This window comes from Loxodonta africana, chromosome 1 (genome assembly GCF_030014295.1).
Source record: "Loxodonta africana isolate mLoxAfr1 chromosome 1, mLoxAfr1.hap2, whole genome shotgun sequence".
In the NCBI taxonomy this organism is placed as follows: Eukaryota; Metazoa; Chordata; class Mammalia; order Proboscidea; family Elephantidae; genus Loxodonta; species Loxodonta africana.
The window spans coordinates 232,930,414-232,950,287 of NC_087342.1; the positions used below are offsets into that span (position 1 = coordinate 232,930,414).

The window sequence follows — 19,874 nt, forward strand, 5'->3', positions numbered from 1 at the left end:
AATGTTACAAACATCTCAGCTATCCAAAACTGGAGAGCTGGTGAAGTAAAATATCGGGCATTGTATCCACCTGATGGACCATTACGCAAGCAGTAAAATCACATTCGCAAAAAAATGCAATAACCCTGTGATAGTAAATGAAGGTTTCAGACAGAGAACTGCACAAAAAGACATAAATAACTAGAGTTATATGAACAATTAGTCACAGATTCTATAAATAAATAAAACCACGAGGAAATCCACGATCACTAAAGAACAGTGGTGTTATTGGGGGAATGGGATCACAATAATTTTTATTTTACTTTATTTTACAAACGTTACTGAATGAGCATGCATTATCTAAAAACAGAAAACATTTTATGCTTTTAATAAAGACAACAGGGCAATAGCAATCTGTTCGTGCTCTCTGACAGTGAAGGGGAGGACCCAGTCTTATTTTAGGTGAAGTATTGTTCAAAATGGTAGCCACTAGCCAGCCACATGTGGCTACTTCAATTTAAATTAATTAAAATTGAATAAAATGAAAAATTCAGTTCCTTGGTCACATTAACGACATTTCAAGCGCTCAAGAGCCATATATGGCTAGTGACTACTGTATCAGACAGCCAAGGGAACACTTCTACGGAGACAAAGAGAATTCATAGGGATGACGGATATACAAGTCTCTCTGGTACAGCAGCCTGCTATACAGGCTTCCTTTTGTATTGTAACAACAGTTTGTCTTGTGTAGGCAGAAACAGACACCAAAGAGAATTTTGAAAATGTTCTCAAAATACTTTTTTGTTTTAAAAATTCCTGTTTAAAAAAAAATGCAAAAAAGAAGATATTCGTTTGAAAAACTGGCACCTGAATGTAGTATTAAAATCACTTAAGTGGATAAATATTTAAGAGGAAAACTCATACATCTGTCTTTCTTTCAGCAAATGCAGTAGCAGGAGGCAGTAGGCATACTGTTCACCGCGCCATCATTAATGCGGGTTTTACCTACTACAATATCTTCTGCAGCTGATATTCCATCACATAGTACACAGTTCCCATTAGAAGGTTTATTTAATTTTCTTGATTTACTCTCATCATTTTATAAAGATGTTCCAATCAATCTTAAATTAATAGGCTGAGTGAAATTAATCAGTTGCAAAAGGACAATTATTGTATAAGACCACTATTACAAGATCTGGAGAAACAGTTTAAACTGAGAAGAACATACTCTTTTGTGGTTACGAGAGGGGAGAGGGAGGGTGAGTGGGAGAGGGGTGTTTACTAAATAGATAGTAGACAAGAGCTACTTTAGGTGAAGGGAAGGATAACACTCAACACAGTGGAGATCAGCACAACTGGACTGAACTGAAGCAAAGAAGTTTCCCGAATAAACTGAATGCTTCGAAGGTTAGCGAAGCAGGGGCAGGGGTTTGGCGACCATGATTTCAGGGGACATCTAAGTCAAATGGCATAATAAAATCTATTAAGAAAACATCCTGCATCCCACTTTGAAGAGTGGCATCTGGGGTCTTAAATGCTACCAAGCAGCCATCTAAGATGCATCAATGAGTCTCAACCCACCTGGATCAAAGGAGAATGAAGAACATCAAGGACACAATAATGAGCCCAACAGACAGAAAGGGCTATGTGAACCAGAGATTACATCATCCTGAGACCAGAAGAACTAGATGGTGCCCGGCCACAACCAATGGCTGCCCTGATAGGGAACACAACAGAGAACCCCTGAGGGAGCAGGAGATCAGTGGGATGCAGACCCCAAATTCTCATAAAAAGACCAGACTTAATAGTCTGACTGAGACTAGAAGGACCCCAGTGATCATGGCTCCCAAACCTTCTGTTGGCCCATGACAGGAACCATCTCCAAAGCCAACTCTTCAGACATGGATTGGACTGGACAATGGGTTGGAGAGGGATGCTGGTGAGGCGTGAGCTACTTGGTTCAGGTGGACACTTGAGGCTATGTTGGCATCTCCTGCCTGGAGGGCAGATGGGGGGTAGATGGGCTTAGAAGCTGGCAAAACGGTCATGAAAAGAGGGAGTAGAAGGAGGGAGTGGGCTATTTCATGGGGGGGTGGGGAGAGTAATTGGGAATATGTAGCAAGTTGTATATAAGTTTTCGTATGAGAGACTGACCTGATATGTAAACTTTCACTTAAAGCACAATAAAAATTATTTAAAAAAAAAATTAATAGGCTGCCTTCCCCCAAATATGCAGGCTGCATTTTCCTGACATCCTATGAGCACTATAGAAGGTGGCTCATGCTTATTGAAGTATGCCAGGATCCTCTGATTTCTCACAGCTTTCCACCCTGGAGATCTGAAAATGAACTCTACAGCCAAGAAAATCGAGGCAGCAGAAGCTGTAACTACTAAGACCTGAGTTGCATTTAAAAGTGTTTTATATCTCCGAAGCTTTCTATACAATTCACTAATTATATATATTTTTAAAGGTTGCTAAGTGTTCCTTAAACCCAGTGCCACCAAGTCGATTCCGCCTCATAGCGACCCTACAGACCCTACAGGACAGAGCAGAACTGCCCCAAAGAGTTTCCAAGGAGCACCTGGCAGATTCTAACTGCTGACCCTTTGGTTAGCAGCCATAGCACTTAACCACTACGCCACCAGGGTTTCCTCAAGTATTCCTTAGAGGTGGGAATTTTATCCTCAGAGCAATTATTATCAGCAGCGTAAACGTAATGACTACCTTTAAGATGTGTCTGTTTAGAAAGGCTGCGTAGTTTAGGGTTGGGGGAAGGACAGTATTTGGAGTCTGAAGATCTGATTTCAATTAGCGATTGTGTTGACTGATTAGGCTTTCTTTCCTTATCTGTAAAATGGTGATAATACAAAGGCACAGGAGCCCTGGTGGTACAGCGGTTAAGCATTTGGCTGCTAACCAAAAGGTCCACAGTTCAAATCCACCAGGTGCTCCTTGGAAACCCTATGGAGCAGCTCTACTCTGTCCTATGGGGTCGCTATGGGTCAGAATTGACTCAATGGCAATTTTTTTTTTTCTTTTTTAAGGAGTCATAATTCAGCAGGTTGTTACAATGATTCTATAGGAAAGGACATGAGCAGGCTACCTATCCTATATTCTGATATCTATTAATAAGGCAAACTGCTTGAAACAAAACCAGAATGAAATGGCTATTAACAACAAATTGCAGCAGGAGAGCTGCTCTATAAACATACCTAATAAAATGTACACACAGATCTGTGAAATATACAAATAAGGGAATAAGTATTTATTTTATCAAAGGATGCCTTTCAGTTAACCTCCTAAGACTTTTAAAATGTAACTTAAAAACGTAATTTAGACGTAACTTTTTTTTTCATAAACATGCTTGTGATACAAAATTGAGTAAATTGTACCTATCGTACCAGTTAAGTCACCAGGTACTGACAGCCTACTGCTCACATTCAAATCAGCTCTGCCACCTTCCAGCTGCAGACCTGGGCGAATGGTTCTCTACCTCTAAGAAGTTATTCTCTCATCTGTAAAGTGGCCACGAGGGGGCCGACTTCACAGTGCTGCTGTGATAAGCAGACTTTACTCCAGGGAGCTTGTGGCAAAGGGGGCAGACTGTCAAGGATCCAGGTCTTCTCACAGTAACCTGTGCCGCACTCCTGGTCATGAAGACTCTGGTGAGCACATTTTTGACCGGGGACACTTCCAGTTTTAGTAAATACAACCCAGTAAGAAGGACTGTCTGTCCTTCTCAATACTCTAAAAATCTATATGATAGTTCTTTTTCCACATAAAAGCAAAACGGTATATTACCCTTAATGTTACATTTAAAATATGAAAAGCACTGCCAATTCCTGGAAAACGTGGTAGCAGAAAGGGGAAAAAATAAGATCAGTGACATCTAGAGGTATTCCTCTAGACCTTTTACTGCTACCATGAAGTAAGTGAAAAGCTGGCTCTGTTTTCACTCTCTTTCCTCTGATGTAGGTGGGTAACCGACAGTAAATGGTTTAGCCAAAAGGAAAGAAAAGCAGAGGAAATCCAATGGCAAGAAGTTAGATCCAATGACTAAAATTATTTATGCTTACTAACTGGCGCAATAGTTAAGTGCTCAGCTGCTAACCAAAAGGTTGGAGGTTTTAACCCACCCAGGGGCTCTGCGGAGCAAAGACCTGGCAATCTGCTCCCATAAAGATTACAGCCAAGAAAACCTTATGGGGCAGTTCTGCTCTGTCACATGGGTTTGCTAGGAATCGGAATTGACTCGACGGCACCCAGCAACAACACACTCACCGACTACCAAAATCTCTGCTGTCAGTGACATTCCTTCTGAGACCCAGAATTACAGACGGCTGTCAGTGACACAGGAGCCCTGATTCCCTAACGGGACCTGAGCAGTGTCCTGCTTCGCTGGCTTTCGTCCCCATCTACGTAAGCCAGTTTTGTTCTTTCTCCCCACGCATCTTTAATCTGTGTGTGCTAAGTATTATAAACACTGGAGCTTCCTCTTGACACATAACGGACGAAGGGAATGTGCTTGTTTGGAGCCGGGGCCATTCTGAAAAGACGGTGTGCAAACTGTTAAACATTTTTAACATCCGGTCTGAGAGGGAGCAGGCCTCCAGTTGGGCCTGTCAAGTGCTACCTGGGATACAAGTGTGGTGGCTACAATAATGCAAACAGACTACATGTAGTCCCAAACGCTTTTCTCTTAAAGAGAGGAAGTGATCGATAAAATGAAAGATAATGTTTAAAGGACTGCTTTACCTTAAATAGTCGTGCCTGATGCAAATGGTTAAGCGCTCAGCTACAAACTGAAAGTTTGGAGGTTCGATCCTACCCAGAGGCACCTCAGAAGAAAGGCCTGGCAGTCTGCTTCCAAAAGGTCACAGCCTTAAAAACCCTATGGAGCACAGCTCTACTCTACAACACCTAGGGTTGCCATGAGTCAGAATCAACTCCATGGCAACTGCTTCTCCACCCCCCTTAAATATTAGTATGATTTAACCTGAGTGAAAACTTAAAGAGTAAATTCTTTCATGGTACCAGCCGCCATGGCAGTTAAACCAAGCTGCCTTAAGCTCACTCAAAGCAATAAACAGAAACAAATACTAGCAATAATTTGTATTAAAAGCGTATCCCGAACTACTTGGTAAATGGCAACGGATCAGTAAGAAAGAGAGTCCTGGACATTTGCCAGTGTCTGGGTATTTTACTAATTTTTGTTTATAAACCATGATAAAATGAAGTGGGGTATTTAAAAGTTGCACGGAGAAAGAGCAAAGCTATATTGCTAAGAGCATTTCAGAAGGAACAAAGAGCCTTTGCTGAAGAGTTGTGTTCCTTCTACTTTTTCAGCATTAGGAAGAGATGAGACAAAGCTAGATACGTGTCGTGTTCCTATGTTGCCAAGCTTCTTCTTAGCGTGGCCATCTTGTTGCAGAGGCTGTCTATCTAAAGCTGATAGGAAAGTCATCATATTGAGGATTATGAACAATCTACATAAGACAGAAACATTAACAGTCTGAGAAACTATAACAGTTTGTCACTGAAGACTTACATGAAAAATTCCCACCTGTGCTACTTTTTTATACAGGCCAAACCTACAAGGAATCTCTAATTATCATACCAGTGGATGACTTAACAAGGGTGTAGCTGGCCCACAAATATAATTTGATTCTCAGCATGACTGCAAGAATGGCAATTTACAAACTCCAGGAACAAGTAACTATGGATACAAAGGTCTTGTTAATTTATACAGTGGAGAGCTCATTGCTCTTACGTTAGCTAGAACAATACAAAGGAAACATGGAAACATTTTCAGGTTCCTTCTACCAAAACTATACTTACTGTTGGATGTCAGATTTGAAGTACAAAATTAATGGTAATGATTGCAATAGTTGTTGAAGCACTTTTGCCTACCTGCGTATCATGGTGTCTAGTATTACTCTGCTCAGAACAGAGAAATATTTTATTTAAATAAGCAGCTTGAATTAAAAAATGAAGCCATAGGTAAATGCCTAAAATACAGATGGTGCTACTTGACGTGGTAGTGTATCGTTCCATGATGCATGGGGTCGTGATGAGTCAGGGCCAACTGGACGGCAGCTAACAACAACTATCACCTTATTACCTAAAGGCTAAATACGGGTGAATCTTATAGACATAATACTGACTGAAAGAAACCAGACACATACGAGGACATACTGCACGATTCTATTTGTATGAAGTTCAGGAGCAGGCAAAACTAAGCTGTGGTGGCAGATGGCAGAACGGTGGTTACTTCTGGTGGAGGTACTGACTGAGTATGCATGAGAGAGCCTTCACAGGTGTTAGAAACATTCTGTATCTTACTCTGGATGGTGGGAACGTGGGTGTATGGATATGGAAACATTCTTTGAGCTGTACAGGTTAAGATTTGTGTATTTTACTATACCATAATAAAATGAAAAAATAGGTCAGTAGTGTTAGATAACTATCTCATAAAAATGAGTAATAGGTCAATAGGGCTAGATAAGTATCTAATAAATACACAGTATCCTTTATCTTTTCTAGGACAAAATTTCCAATTGTAACTTGAGTTTACTGAGTACCAAGAGCGCACACGCACACACTTAGAAGGTTTTAAAACCCATTTCCTTGTGTAGGGCTGCAGTGCGTAGTTCACGTTTCAACGTGAACATGACTCCTCATCCTCCTGCCGAGATTCCCACATAAGCCAGGGTATTGATGAAACAATTGCTGCTGCTGTAAAGAGTCTTATTTGCGCTCGTTGCCTATCAGCTTAATACACAGGGTGAACGTATACTTGAAAAGGATCAGGTTCTATAAACAGGACTGAATGACTGTGGAGTAGGCATATTTATAACTGCATTTGTACTTTTTTCTTTCTTCCTGTTGTTTCTCAGGGAGCAAGGCAGAAATTGGAACCATAAAGCTGATCTTGACAGGAAGGCACTAACCTACCACACTAAACCACAAAGATAGGAGAGACAGTTATTTATGAAGAAACACTCTTCGAGATTACCCTTTTGAGAGTCTACAAAAGGGCTAAATATTGATGCATTTCCCAGTCACCTTTCCCCCACTTCTTGTATTAACAAGCAGGAGGATGTAGCCGGTGCTCCTAATTTGTCAAGATCAGGTGAACAGAATTGTTGTACAGAGCACACCGCTCTTTCCAACAAGGGCTCTGCAACCCTGCGGCTATTAATAATTCATGGTCTTTCTTAGTTCACAACAGGGGCATTACTCAGAGGGCATCACTCTTACTGAAAGAAGCTAACGGCGATGGGCAGATAAACGGTGCACAAGTCAAACGAGAAGGAGCCTCCTCTGAATTGTGGACATTTAAGATCTGTTAAAGAGCTCCAATTACTACAGCCAGAAAAGGGGGGAAGGGGGGAATAATAAAGTCAGCATTCTTCACTGATCCTTATACTGCCTGCATGCCTGTTGGGTTGAATCAATCTATTTTTTTAGAATTTTATCAGTTGTGTTAGTGCAGAGTTTCTTTTAATCATTTAATTCTCTTGTATGTTGATATAGTCAATGCCATTAGGTAGGATTATGCTGTTTATTGAATTGGTTTTGGCTAACCTTTTTGGCAGGACTATAACATCTACTTTGGGGTTCCAGCATTATTTGTTTATCAAGAACATACATCAAGATTCCCATGTCTTCATAATTGAAAACAAGAGAATCTTCAGGAAGAGGCCACCATCTTGCATGGTCCTCCTCAATATGCATTGGCCCTCGGGGTGAAGTTTAGGCCAGGTATTACATAAAATTCATTTAAAATGGCAGCGGTCAGCTTCACAAGCCTCAAGGGGTAAAGGAGGCGACAGTCTAAGGCAGCAAAGTGTGGGGAAGCCTTCGTCTGCATGCCCTGCTTCAAGGCATTTCACCACAAAACAAAAACGAAGCCCAAATCAACATGCATATGTGGGGTCACCAAATTCAATCCACGGTATGAATCAGAAGTCTTTATTCCGAACACATTAGGACCCAAAAAAGGGTGTATTAACCCTGGTGGTGTAGTGGTTAAGTGCTACAGCTGCTAACCAAAAGGTTCACAGTTCAAATCTACCAGGGGCTCCTTGTAAACTCTATGGGGCAGTTCTACTCTGTCCCATAGGGTTGCTATGAGTCGGAATCAACGGCAATGGGTTTGGTATTTTTAGTTACTTCCTCTAGTACACCTTGAAGACTAAGGTGCATCTGACCCAAGCCATGGTATTTTCAATCACCTCATATGCATGTGAAAGCTGGACAATGAATAAGGAAGACCGAAGAAGACTGATGCCTTTGAGTTGTAGCGTTGGCGAAGAATATTGAATATACCAGGGACTGCTAAATGAATGAACACATCTGTCTTGGAAGAAGTACAACCAGAATGTTCCTTTGAAGCAAAGATGGTGAGACTACGTCTCACATACTTTGGACATGTCATCAGGAGGGATCAGCCTCTGGAGAAGGACACCATGCTTGGTAAAGTAGAGGGTCAGTGAAAAAGAGGAAGACGCTCAATGAGACGGACTGACACAGTGGCTACGACAATGGACTCACGCATAACGAGGACTGTGAGGATGGCGCAGAACCAGGCAGTATCTCGTTCTGTTGTACACAGGGTTACTATGAGTCGGAATCAACTTGACAGCACCTAACAACAACAAAACTTCCTCTAAATGGAAGACAGTCATGTTGGTATAATTTAGAACGTTTGTTTATTTTCTTGAAGATGTATTTGAGGAAACACACTTGCTATTATGTAGAATGTGATCCATACCAATACATATTAAGTTTCAAGCAAAGCCTGAACTTTCTGAATATCAGTAAAAAGTAACCTTGCTCTAGTTAAAAATAATTACTAAAATTTACTGATCACTTACTCTGCGCTGGGCATCATGCTAAGCATTCTACACATGTTAACACACTTAAAATGCTCACAAGCCCAGGAAGTAGGTACTATTGTTGTTGATGTTATGTGCGGTCCACTCAGTTCTGGCCCATGGCAAACCCACGTGACAGAACAGAACTGCCCCACTTCCTGGGCTGTAATCTTTACAGGAGCAGAATGCCAGGTCTTTTCTCCTGCACAGGTCCTATTACTATCCCCTTTTTGCAGAGAGGAAAACCAAGCAGGCACAAAATATTAATCAATTTGTCCACAGACACACAGTTAGTGAACAGATTCATACTCAAGCCAGCTCTCTCCAGAGTCCACGATTCTATACTCGATACTCTCCGTCTCTGGGTTAAAAGTACCATCTGTTTACACCTTGTGAAAGGATCATCAAGGAATAGGAACAGCTTTTGTTTATTAACAAGACTGAGGTCAGGTTTTGGGAGGATAGCTTTCATTTATCCCATACCAAATAAATAGTAATCTATCACTAAGGAACTGTGTCAAAAATCATCACATAAATTAATGCCTACCTCAGCTACGAGGTATAAGACTTCCAAAGGTTTTCTCAGTAAAGGTTTGGAGACAATCTAATAATGAGTAAGCCATTGCCATTGAGTCGATTTTGACTCATAGTGACCCTATAGGACAGAGTAGAAACCCCCATAGGGTTTCCAAGGCTGTAATCTTTACAGAAGCAGGCTGCTACAACTTTCTCCCACAAAGCAGCTGGTGGGTTAAACTATGGACCTTTCGGTTAGCAGCCGAGCACTTTACCCACTGTGCCACCTGGGCTCCTACAGGGATCCTTAATAATGAGTAAAGTTCCTGATGCTATTATCTTTATTTCTTCTTTTATTGATGGAAAAGCCCAAGATAACGTATAGAAATTAAAGGATCTTGGAAAATTCTTGAGTTTTCCTTTATCGTTAATTCCAAATTTTTAAATGTTACCAATTTGATGGTATAGGAAGTAGTGTTAAGAGATCTTGCTGTTGGCACAGAAGGGTATACTGTCCTAAAAAATGGAGTCTCCATTGACAATATTAGATTCATTTACCTGGGATGTCTCCTACTGACCTCTTTGAAAATAAACAGGGCTTCACTAGAACAAAAGTGAGTATATCATTTATCTTCTACATGTGACACGCATCAAACCACAAGTAAGGAATCTTTTCACAAATACATAAAAAGCTTCTCTTGATAAATGTGCTGGCTGTATCTAATGACACAGTTCGAAATACAAAGATGGAACATTTCAATTAGATAATTACAAAAGTGAAAATATTTTTCTCAATTTACACACACTTAAAATAAATACAATAAAATGTTGTGGCATCAAATATTTTAATTACTTTAGTCAGTGAATTAAAAATCTGTCACTGCCCATGATAGAGACAACTATGTATCATGTTGCGTAACAGATTAGTGGCAGAGGATGTCAACTTCCTGCATAATTCCAAGAATGTGTTCCATTAAAAAAAAAAATCTTTGCCTCAAGATACCAAAATAATAATAGCCAATATGGTTAAATGCATCTTCCATTCTGTGCTCCTACAAACACTCATCTTATTAGGTAGGCCAAGAAAAAAAAAAAATTACCTACAGTTAAAAAGCTTAGATAACCCTTGGAGACTCACACATAGTTTCCCTCTTTTAAGGAATGCTAGCTTTGGTTAATCCAGTTTCTCAAGCTCAGGTGATCCATATTCTTGTATTCAAACCATTAATAGTCTGAGAAACTAGTGACTCATGGAATACATTTGAGGAAATGTATTTAGTGTTTTCCAGAAGTACTTCTGAATGCATTGTTCTCATTTGATTCTTATACTTTCAAAACTCGTATTTATCAGAAAGAAAGTCACAGCAAATAACCAGTGGAGGGAACAATTCAATCTAAATCACTATGGTCTGCAGCGTTGTTGAGAAATGGGATGGAAGAAAACTCTACGTCACTGAAGCAGCCACAGCCCTCCAGCTATTGTGACAGGATGAAGATCAATCTGTCAGGCAAATATTTTGGACAATTCCTGATTTTACTATTGCTGGAGTTTTCCCTTGACTAGGCTCTTAAATAGGTGGTCATTAGCTTCTTAAGTAACCAGCAGTGATATCTTTATAAAAGGCCGTGTGTCTATATGCACAGATTAGAAATAGCTACCATTTCCTTAGAGGTAGATAAGATACCGGAAGTTATGAATGCAAACTCAGATACTGCTTTAGCTGCTTCGTTTTAAATCACTTCTTTCCTCTGCTCTAGCTGAAAGTGCATCAGCTGAGTCTACAGAGACATTACAGGTGTACCCCGCCTATCGAAAGTTCACTTTACCCCACTTTGCTTTTACCAAAGACCTACATGAGTACCTGTTTTCACTAACTGAAAAAAATGCTAAGAGAATTTTGCTTTTATGAAAAAAGACGAAAGCGAGACTAGCATTGAGTGTTCGTTTTGCAGCAAGCTGTTCAAGAGGCAGCACGCATCCCAAGCAGTGAGAGTGGCATCGCCAAGCTCCTTCCCCGGGAACTACACTCAGAGTCTCAGCACCAAGCCACCACAGCTTTGAACTGTACATACATGATTTCTACTTTTATATAGGCTGTGTATTTATCATATCATTTCAGCTTTTACTATGTTAGTGTTATTTTAGGTTTTATGTGTTATTTGGTATGATTTGGAAGTAATTTTGGGGGTCTGGGGATGCTCAAAGATTTTCCCCATATAAATTAATGATAATAGCATCTTGCTTTATGCCATTGTGGCTTATGAAAGGATTCATAGGAATGCTCCACTTTTGGATAGCAGGGTAAACTTGTACAATAAGGAGACCTGGCAGCCACGGAGGATAAGTACACGGCCACTGTCTTAGTCCTCTAGTGCTGCTGTAACAGAAATACCACAAGTGGACAGCTTTAACAAAGCGAAGTTTATTTTCTTACAGTCTAGTAGGTTAGAAGCCCAAATTCAGGGTGTCAGCTCCAGAGGAAGGCTTACTGTCTCTCTCGGCTCTGGAAGAAGGTCCTTGTCATCCATCTTCCCCTGGTCTAGGAGCATCTTGGTGCAGGTACCTCAGGTCCAAAGGACATGCTCTGCTCCTGGCACCGTTTTCTTGGTGGTATGAGGTCCCCAACTCTCTGCTTGCTTCCCTTTCCTTTTACCTCTTGAGAGATAAAAGGTGATGCAGGCCACACCCCAGGGAAACTTCCTTTACCTTGGATCAGGGAGTTGACCTGAGTAAGGACGGTGTTACAATCCCACCCTAATCCTCTCAACATAAAATTACAATTACAAAACGAAGAACAATCACACAATACTGGGAATCATGGCCTAACCAAGTTGATACACAGATTTTTTGGGGGTGGCGGGGACATAATTCAATCCATGACAGTCACTGTACGACATATACCAGCAGGAGGCACAGGAGGGCTGGATATGGATTCTGGTCAAGTCCACAGACGGGGCCTTCACATCCCAAACAGCAAAAACACAGTGAGCACACTTCACATCATAACCCAATATGCACCTATAGGAACACTCACGCACCTGATACCGCATTCCATGAAACCATACATACCTGTGTCATGGATTGAACTGTGTTCCCAAAAAATATTTGTCAGCTTGGCTGGGCCATGATTCCCAGTATTATATGACTGTCCACCATTTTGTCATCTGATGTGATTTTCCTATGTGTTATAAATCCTATCGCTATGATGTTAACGAGATAGGATTACAGGCAGTTATGTTAATGAGGCACAACTCAATCTACTAGATTGGGTATCTTAAGCCAATATCTTTTGATATATAAAATGAGGAAGCGAGCAAAGAGACAGAGGGACCTTATACCACCAAGAAAGAAGCACTGAGAGCAAAGCATGTCTTTTGGACCCCTGGTTCCTGCACAGAGAAACTCCTAGTCCATGGCAGACTGATAACAAGGACCTTCCTCCAGAGCTAACAAAGAAAGAAAGGCTTCCCCTGGAGCTGATGCCCTGAATGTGAACTTGTAGCCTCCTAGACTGTGAGAGAATAAATTTCTGTTTGTTAAAGCCATCCACCTGTGGTATTTCTGTTATAGCAGCACTAGATAACTAAGACATCTTGCTATCCGAGAAGTTCTCTAATTTCTATACAATTCTATTGCATCAAAAATAAAAACTAGTCACAACTTGCTAAACTGATTTCTTAAATCACCATACCACTGTACAGTGTGTCCTAAACCTAATCACTTCTGAGTTCTAAAAGGAGCAGATTAGGCACAGAGACAAGTACAAAAGCAGGAAGGCAGATGCCATGTGAGGAAACTCTACCAGCCAAGGAACACCCAGGGCTACCAACGAGGAAGGAACGGACATGGGCTGAGACTCTGATTTGGACTTACAACCTCCAGAACTGTGAGAAAATAAACCTCTGTTTCTGAAAGCCAGAACGGAATTTCTGTTTCTTCAGTACTAGGAAACTAAGACATGGGGTTTGGGGCTGGCAGTGAGGAGGTACACCAAGTGCTGTCAGTAACAGAGGGATGGTGGAAATGGCACTGAAAGCAATAGCCATCTGTCACGGATTGAACTATGTCTCTCAAAAATGTGTGTATCAATTGGGCTGGGCCATGGTTCCCAGTATTGTGTGATTTTCCTATTTGTTGTAAATCCTTCCTCTGTGATGTTAATGAGGAAGGATGGGTGGCAGTTGTGTTAGTCAGGCAGGACTCAATCTATAAGATTAGATTGTGTCTTGAGGCAATCTCTAGAAATATAAAAGAATGAAGCAAGCAGACAGTTGGGGACCTCATAGCACCAAGAAAGCAGCACCGGGAGCAGAGTGCATCCTTTGGACCCAGGGTCCCAGCGCAGAGAAGCTCCTAGCCTAGGGGAAGATTTATGAGAAGGCCAAGAGAGAAAAAAAGCCTTCCCCTGGAGCTGACACCCTGAATTTGGACTTTTAGCCTACTTTACTGTTGAGAAAATAAACTTCTCTTTGTTAAAGCCATCCACTTGTAGTATTTCTGTTATAGCAGCACTAGAGGACTAAGACACCATCTCTGATAGCCCTTCCCCAAATGTGCTAATGAGACCTCCACTTGGGAAAGGAGAAGCATCCATTCGTTAGACTTCATTCTTCTATCACTAAAATATAGGAAGCCAAGAACTGCCTGTTTTTTGCTAGCAAGAAACTTCAGCTATGACACGCCATAAAACACATCAACCCTCAAAATATTCAAGTTCATCACCCTGAATCTCAGACAGCTTTCAGCCCATAATAAAAGTTTAACTGTAACCTCTTTAAAGAGTCACTGGAAGAGGAGTATGGTGACTGGAAGAACCCAACGGCAGGCAAACACCAGGAATAAGTCAGCTAACTCAACTTGCACCCAATTTTTTTTTAACATGATACACATGTGTTCCTGAATATACTAAAAATAAAGCTATGCCAATTGACCTTGCACAGCTTCAGGGATAAATAATGAAGAAAGCTGGTATTTTTAGAGGTAGAAGAGGAATTACCAAAAAGCCCTGGTGGATCAGTGGTTACAGAGTTTGGCTACTAACTGAAAGTTCGGTGGCTTGAATGCGGCAGCCACTCCACGGGAGAAAGATGTGGCCATCGTCTTCTGTGAAGATTACAGCCTTGGGAACCCTATGGGGCAGTTCTACTCTGTCCTATAGAGTTGCTGTGAGTCAGAATCAACTTGAGGACAATGGGTTTGGTTTTTGGTTTGGCAAGCATTGCTGCCAATGGCTACAATTGTTGCTTAGTCACGCTCACTGCTGTCATCCCACATGCCAGAGTAAGGGTGATTATCATGGCTATCTGGGGGAACACTATGCCTTCAGCGCAGAGCTAAGTAGACAGAAAAAGCATGTGTGATGTGTATGGTTTCCTGTCAATCCCAAGAAAACCTGTCCATTTGCACAGATGCTCCTGGAGCCAAATGAGCAGATGGGTGCCTACCAAGTGTAGAGACTTGTTTAAGGTTATTCAAAATTAAATTGTGTCACTCCAAAAAAGAAGTGATGGACCTGGGAGAATTCATATACCTGTGACTAGCCTAAGAACAGTAAGCACACTTGAAAATCATATACAAGTCACCATTACGTTGAATTTTAACCGTTAGTCCTTAAAAAAAAAAAAATCAGTATCTGGTATAGAACCATTTTACTAGATTTCAATATCATTTCACTGAATGATAAATTTATTTAAAAAGTTACTCTAGATTACATGTCGAATATCTTAAGTTTTCCAAAATAGCTTCAAAGCAGATTCATGTTGCCTTTATAGCATATGTGACGTTTTGGTCCAAAAGTAATTGTCCTTTTCTGGATTTTCTATGACAGCCCTACATTCATGTTTACAATTAATAAATGAAACTGAGTGCCATAATAGTCATCTGAGTAATGTCCTCATTGAATTTGTCAGTGTTCCTTTCATCTCTAAAGCTTTGAAGTCAAATCCTCCTAAGTCTCAATACACTCCTGTCATATCCACACCTGTCACTGCACTACAAGTCGGTGTAATCTGCAGATAGAAATGAGAAGGAATTGAACATATTTTATAGCTGTTCTTTGAGGGAATAAGGATAAGGTAAATCAATACTTCTTGTCATTTCCTGAAAGTACTGTATTCTCCAAGACATTCAGCCAGCGTTTGCCCATTTAAGCAAGGACAAAAACATAAAAAAGAACAATTTTAACTCAGAAAATTAGTGCATCAATATTTCCAGGTCACAGAAATTGAAGTCGTATGAAGCATTACTCCGAATCCAAGTTAAATACACGGGCAAGGTTGGTTGCTCTCACTAATGGTAGCTAACATTAAGAAAACTGAAAATTTCAGGAACAAAGAACCATATTTAACATTCTCTTATTGCCGTTTGAAATACTAGTAAATTTACAGCCCATTTAAAAATGCCGAGGCCTGACTTTCTATGTAAAATTAGAGCTTCGAAGTATTCCATACATTTACTTATATAGTATATTTTTTTCCCTGTTCATTGTTCCATCAATTCAACAAAAAAATTTTCTGTAGAACTCTTTATACTTTCCATTCAACATTATTTCTGCCCTTTGGAATGGATGCATCTTGATTACCTCCACATCTTATGTACATTTAATAGAAAAATATAAACATTAAAGTCAGAGAAACTACCCAACGGTCATTCAGAATTTAGGAAATGATTTCTGAATCTGAGCAAAATATAACTGGTTTGGGCTGGAAAACAAACCCTAAGTTTATAACTTATATAAGCTTCAAGTAACATTTAGGAATATTAAAATGCATTAATAGTAAAATGTGGTAGAATTGAAAGTATATGGAGTCTGAAATCAGAGAAACCAGAACCCAACTATCAGCTAACCACCTGAAATGAATGACACTGGGGAAGTTGTAACCTCTCTGAGCCCAAGACGTGCTGAGCCGCTGAGCATACCACAGGAATGTTTGGAATGTAGGGCTGCGTTGAAAATTAAATGATCATCTACAGACAGCATCTGATACAAGGCACAGTGCACTCAGTAAATGTTATTTTCTCCCCTTTTGATAAATGAACTTTACAGAAAACATGCTAAAAAGAAGGGGAAAAAGAAGTGTTATGGGTCGAATTGTGTGACCTAAAAAGATAATTTTGAAATTTTAACTTCCGCATCCGGTGAATATGACCTCATTTGGAAATAGGGTCTTTGAAGATGTTATCAGTTAACACGTAGTGAAGGCCTTAATCCCATCAGCGTGGGGTCCTTATAAAAGAAAACAAGAGACAGAGACACACTGAGGGAAAACGGCCACGTGAAGACAGAATCATGCTGCAGCTGCAACCCAAGGAACCGAAGAAAGGACCTTCCCCTAGAGCCTTGGAGGAGAACACGGCCCTGCCAACGTCCTGAATCCAGACTCCCAGCCTCCAGAACGTGAGACAATCAGTTTCTGCTCTCATCAGCCTCCCAGTTTGCGGTATGTTAGAGCAGGCTAGGAGACTAGTCCATGGTGGATACAGGACAAAAATTAAAAACAGATGAAAGTCTTTGCAGCAATGATTGTTCAATATTATGAAAGAAATTCTGAAAATACAGAGGACTAGATGGTCGAAATCTCTGCGTGTGAGGTAATGGAGTTGAATTTTAATTCCTAGGAAAGATGTGCTCCTGTCTGCCTAAGGAATGGCACTTCAGAAGAAAAGGAGAAAAAGGGTGTCCAAGCCCTCGTTGCTTGAGTTTTCTTTGGAAACTCGATTTAGAGGCTGGTGGATGTGTTCCTATCCCCCTAGTTAAGCTTCAAGCAATGAGAATGGAAAGGTCATTTGAAAAAGCATTTACTTGTTTGTGAGGAAATTAGACACTGGAATTCGTTATATTATCTACTCAAATGATTTATGACAGAAAGAACTTTTTAAAAAGCAGAGTTTAAGCAAAGCCCTGAGACTGCATTATTTGATACATAAATATTTCAGAATGTTATCCCTAAAAGACAAGGATTCTTTTAAAATATACCACAGTACAATTAATACATCTAAAAATATTAACAATATTTCCTTACCATCAAATATTCACTAGTATTCAAATATGTTCTACTGCTTCATGTTTTCCACAGTTTACTTATTCAGTTCAGAATGCAAATATCTGCTTCCCAACAGTCTAGTTGCTGGGGAGGTGGGAGGAGAGCAAGTGACGGTACAGATGGAAGTGGTCAGCTATTAGAGGGCAGCTGTTAAATCAGGATGGTTGGTACGAAGAGTTCTTTACACTCTCTTCTCTACTTCTGTGTCACTTTGAGTTTTCAATAATAAAAATCTTCAACGTTTTCTATAATAGAAAATTAAACATGAACAACAGCAATAAAAAAAATTAACACTGAATACAAATCACAGATTTTAGAATTTTTTTTTCAATGAAGTTTTAAATCAAGAAAGAGGCTGAAACTCAGATCTCCCTAACCCTATGTCCTCAGGAATCACAAAGTTACTGAGAGGAGGAAATTATTTTATTCAGAGATAAAGGAGAAGAAATTTAATGGTATCCAAATACTAGCTGAATGATTAATGAAGAAATCCTGTGTTAATGTGTCTGTGCCAGGTCTCAAACTTGTTGTGCGCCATGGAGTCCATTCCAACTCATAGCGAACCTATAGGACAGAGCAGAACCGCCCCACAGGGTTCTGTAGGTTGTAATCTTTATGACACCAGATTGTCAGGTCTTCTTCTGGTGGAGAGGTTGGTGGGTTTGAACTGCCAACCTTTCAATTAGCAGCCGAGCACTTAACCATAGGCCTCATGCTAGGCAGCAGTATAACATGGAAATGCTGTCTTCCTTCTTGGAGATTATAGTCTAACAAAGAGTTCTCCAAGTGTGGTGCTATACCCCACTAGTGTGCATTCCTCACCCCCAGGCAGAGAGATCCCCTCCAAGGAGCATTTCACTAGAAACAGCCTTTTTTGTTTACTCCAGTGAACCACTGATTGAGTTATTTTAGGGCATCAAAAACCTCAGAATTCTGTTGAAATTCAGTGCCTGAAAGCTGCAAAGATGGGTACTTACTTTCATAGCTTCCTACGTGTTGCCTCCAAGCCCATACCCCACCAGTCTTTCTGCTTCTCTTCACTCTCCCATCCTTCAGGCAGTTGCTTTTTGCACCATATCTAGGCTTTTCAGGTATTTTCTTTAGAGGAAGTGGTACTTCACTAGGGTCTTAGTCCCTTATACTTAGACTCAGGACTCCTTGTATTTCATTCTTAACTAAGCTGCAACAATGGGCTCAAACATAGCAACGCCTGAGTGAGATGATGGTGCAGGACTGGGCAACATTTCCTTCTGTTACTCTTAAGGTGGGTAAGAGTCAGGCTGACTAAAGGCACCTAACAACAACTAAGCCCCAAGGAACTGCTAGAATTGAGGCTATTACTATAAACAGTTTCTTGATCAGAGAGTGTTATCATAAAACCAGACCCAGTGATGGATTTCACAGAAACAATGGCACTTCAGCCTTTTCTGAAGAGGTCTCGATGTTTGACAATAGTTCATTAACAGGGTTTTGTTAACCACTGCGCAAATACAGTCAGTCCTCTGTATCCGCAGGCTCTGCACCCACAGTCAATAAACCACAGATCGAAAATGTTTGAGAAAAAAAAAAAGAGTTCCAAAAAGCAAAACTTGAATTTGCTACGTTCCAAGCACTACACTGAGTCCCTACAAAGGCAGTGACGTGCAGGCATCCCCTGCTGTAGCCTCCCGTCATTTCACAGTCCTCAGTCTCTCTCCAACACTCCTTGTTTGAGCACTGTTTGCCTTGCCTTTCGTTCGTTTATTGCTTACGCTGTGTGCACCCTTTGTTTCTGTGAAAAACCCACTGCCGTCAAGTCGATTTTGACTCATAGCAACCCTACAGGACAGAAAAATGCCCCTTTGGGTTTCCAAGGCTGTGAATCTTTACAGAAGCAGACTACCGTATCTTTCTCCCAAGGAGAACCGCCAACCTACTGGTTAGCAGCTGAGTGCTTTAACCACTGCACCACCAGTGCTCCTTATGAGTGTCATACCATATCAGTATTTTTCAGATCATTTCAGGTAATTCAGCAGATATATGTTGACTACTGTTGTTGTTAGGTGCCATCGAGTCAATTCCATATCATAGTGACCCTACAGGACAGATGAGAATTGCCCCCAGAGGATTCCAAGGAGCGTATGGTGGATTTAGACTGCTGACCTTCTGTTTAGCAGCCGAACTCTTAACCACTGCCCCACCAGGACTCACGTTGGCTACTAAGTGCCTAGAAGGTATGAGTCTTGGTGGCGCAAGCAATTTGCAACGGACTGCTAATCTAAAGGTTGGCACTTTAAACTCACCCAGCAGTGCTGCAGACGAAAGGCCTAGAAAACTGCTTCCATAAAGATCACAGCCAGGAAAACCCTACGGAGCACCCCTACTCTGTAAAGCACAGGGTCGCCATGAGCTGGGGGCCGACCTGACTGCAGGAACAACAACCACTTATGGTGATGAGCAAAGTGTAAGACGTGAGG

The 19,874-nt window shown here is 40.8% G+C and overlaps 1 protein-coding gene and 1 long non-coding RNA gene across 4 annotated transcripts in view; both read right to left on the reverse strand.

Annotated features, from left to right (window-relative positions):
• The window catches only part of PRKN (parkin RBR E3 ubiquitin protein ligase), a 1,623,853-nt gene that overhangs the window by 1,564,102 nt on the left and 39,877 nt on the right, over positions 1–19,874 (reverse strand). The gene's annotated exons all lie outside the window — the stretch shown is intronic.
• Positions 1–19,874, reverse strand: part of LOC135232642 (uncharacterized) — a 108,241-nt gene that overhangs the window by 75,989 nt on the left and 12,378 nt on the right. For both annotated transcript variants that reach the window (XR_010323258.1, XR_010323257.1), the window contains one exon: positions 17,398–17,663. This is a non-coding gene — a long non-coding RNA (uncharacterized LOC135232642). The remainder of the gene's footprint in view (positions 1–17,397; positions 17,664–19,874) is intronic.